Raw genomic sequence first — 3,270 nt, 5'->3', positions numbered from 1 at the left:
CATCAGATTTATTCCAACACATCTGATTCTTTTTCAAAATATTATAAATCTAATTTTACATCCTTTTAAAAAATAAGCAATAAAATTAAGCATTAATGATTAAAAATTTAAAATAAAAATTATATACTTTGTGATATTAAGAATTAAAATTTATAAATTGTACATTATAAATATGAATTAGTATATCAACCTTGTAAAGTCAAGTATATAATATCAAATACAAATTATAAGATATAAAATTATACTTCAGAATAAAAATGTCTGTTTAAATGTGAAATATAACAAGAAAAATTCAAATACATATCTTCCTTTTTTTTTGCTGGTGCCAGAGAAAGAGAGAAAGAGATGCTTTCAAAACAATAGCTAAAACAAAATTGATATTTTGAATCGTCATTAACCTTAATGACTGTGTAGCAACTTTTCATAAGAATAAAATACAAATTTTACCATCCCAGAGAAAAGACCCTTTTCTCTCTTACTTTCTGCCTTTTTTCTCATTTTCTTCTCTTTCGTTCTTTCTTTGCTATCCTTCTTTCTGTCTTCCTTATTAGATCTCCATTATTAATGTATTGCGTCATCCCATAAATTTACGTTTTTTCAATTGCATGAACTAAAAGTCATCAACTTGCTATAAAAGCTGGTAGTAATTTTACTTTATCCTTATTCTTCGTGCAAGTTTTGAAGAGTGTAGTTCGATTTTAACAGTTATTTTTTCAAAGCTATAATGGAAGTGACAAAAGAGCATATTCGGCATATTTTGCTTTATGAGTTCAATAAAGGAAACAATGCAACAGAAAGTGCGGAATATTAATGCAGTATATGGGGATTGCACAATAAGCGTAAACCAGTGTCAACGGTGGTTCCAGAAATTCCGAGCCGGAAACTATAGCCTAGAAGACAAGCCTCGTTGTGGAAGATCTCAAGAGCTCGACGAGGACATCCTGTAAACTCTGGTGGAACAAAATCCCATCGTAACTGTTGAGGAACTAGCAGAGAAGCTTGGATTTGGTCATTCAACCATTCATCGTCACTTGCGTGCCATTGGAAAAGTCAGCAGATTGTTACAATAGCTTCCTCAAAAAACTTACCGAACTTAATCGCGCACAGAGATTAAATTTGTGTTCTTTGCTGTCACTTCATAACGAATGAACCTTTTTTGGATCGAATAGTGACTGGTAACGAGAAATTGGTTCTCTATAAAAATGTCAAGCACCGAAGACAGTGGGTAAGGAAAGGAGAAACACCGGCAACCTAGGCTAAAGAAGGTCTTCACCCACGTAAGGTGTTGTTATCTGTTTGATGGGATATGAAAGGTTTAGTCCACTTTGAACTTTTAAACCCAAACCAAACGATAACAAAGGAGATCTACTGCGAGCAGCTTCAGCGGCTGAAGTCAGCGCTAAAAGAAAACAACTATCTTTGGTTTCAAGATGAAAGGTGTTCTTCCATCAGGATAATGTTCAGCCACATACAGCGAGGATGACATTCCAAAGGCTGGAGCAGTTTGAATGGAAAACGATGCTCCATCCACCATATTCGCCGAACATTGCCCCATCTGATTACCATTTATTCTGCAGTTTTCAAAATCATTTGGACGGGAAAAATATGAACTGTGTAGACGAGGTCAGAACAGTACTGGAGGAGCATTTTTCGTCACGGGTAAGTAAATTTTGGAAGAGGGGCCTTGTAAGTCTACCAGATAGATGGAAGAACATTGTAAAAAATGAAGGCGAATATATTTTAGATTAAAAAAGAACTTTGTTTATCCTAATTTTGAAAAATAAAAGAAGTATTAAAAAAACACATTATTTATGGGATGACCCAATATTTTCTTTGTTTTGTTTGCTGATGTCGGTCGATGAGACACAAGTTAATTATAATATAGTGAGAATTCTGCAATCTGTTTTACATACAACATGCACAGACGTGAGAATACCAAGGGTTAACCAGCAAAAGCTTTAACGTTTAATATCGATTTCTAAGACTGACAAAGTTAGCGTTTGAATGACAATATTTATCTCCACTTAAATGCGGATGTTCTGTTAGAACTATACTATATCATGAGAAAATCTCTCATATTGGCTTTTGACACAAAATGCACTTTTGTTTAAAACAAGAGTACATTTTGCTCCAAAATCCAATGTGAAAGTTTCTCTCATGGTAAGTACCGCAATATAGTTTGTTCTAACAGAACATCCGCCTTTAAATGAGAATAAATATTACATCTTGGCATTAATAGTTTCTCTGTCGCGTAATATACTCGACTGAATTCACTTCAGTACTTGACTGGTACTTTAGGTTACCAACCACAGAATAATGAAAGGCAAAGGTGATCTATGCAGGATTTTAACTCAAAACTTAATGAGTTCGATGCTTTGAACATTATGCTGATCAAGTATCCTTTCCATCTTGTTTGCTGTTCCAGATTCTGCCAATACCTCACCACTCAATATTGATTAAGAAACCTTATTCATTTTCTATTAAATATGAATAAATCTTTTCGTGACATTGTTCTGGTTGTTATTTCTAACCTTTTACACATGACAGCATCCTCTTCCAGTAGTCTTTCCAGTGACAGAGCTTATCTCTTTCTGTTTCGATATGGTAGAATACCTGCAGTAACACTTTAGCTGCCTAAAAGGTGCCAATCTCTGATTTCTATACTATTTTACCTCGTGAGATTATCGTATTAATCATTTTCATTGGCTCATTGGTTTATATTAATAGTTTTTTTGCAAGTAAGAACACCAACAAATTCAGCCCAACTCCTTATATATAGATATTTTATTTTCATGTCTGTTCAGCTTATCTGAAATTTAGCGGTTGTAACGCTTAATATTTGTTACTTTTTATGTAAAGATAACAGTAACTGTAACATTTGTAGACTTTCTGCGAGTAGTGAGGTTGACTCAGGTTGATTGATATATTAGGAAAATATGAACAGCGTTATAATTCTAGATAAGGAAAAAGTGTTGCCTACAGAAGTGTGGAATGGCGAAACACAGCAGGAATGAAGTAGAGGTTGATGTATCGGTTAGAATTTTAAAGAAAGCGATACGCAGCCCGCTGCTTCAGAAGACCAGATGATACAGGAGGACGAAGCAATACATCGACGTTGAATGTGTGTCAGTGAGAATATATTTAAGAATCAGTCGGCGAGATTTTCTTAAATCTGTGTGTGTGTGTGTGTATGCGTGTGTGTGTGTGTATGTGTGTGTGTGTGTGTATATCGCTGTTTCTGTGTGTGTATGTGCTTTCGTGCAACTGTGT

Source organism: Octopus bimaculoides, chromosome 4, assembly GCF_001194135.2.
Source record: "Octopus bimaculoides isolate UCB-OBI-ISO-001 chromosome 4, ASM119413v2, whole genome shotgun sequence".
In the NCBI taxonomy this organism is placed as follows: Eukaryota; Metazoa; Mollusca; class Cephalopoda; order Octopoda; family Octopodidae; genus Octopus; species Octopus bimaculoides.
Note: the sequence above shows the minus strand (reverse complement) of the source record.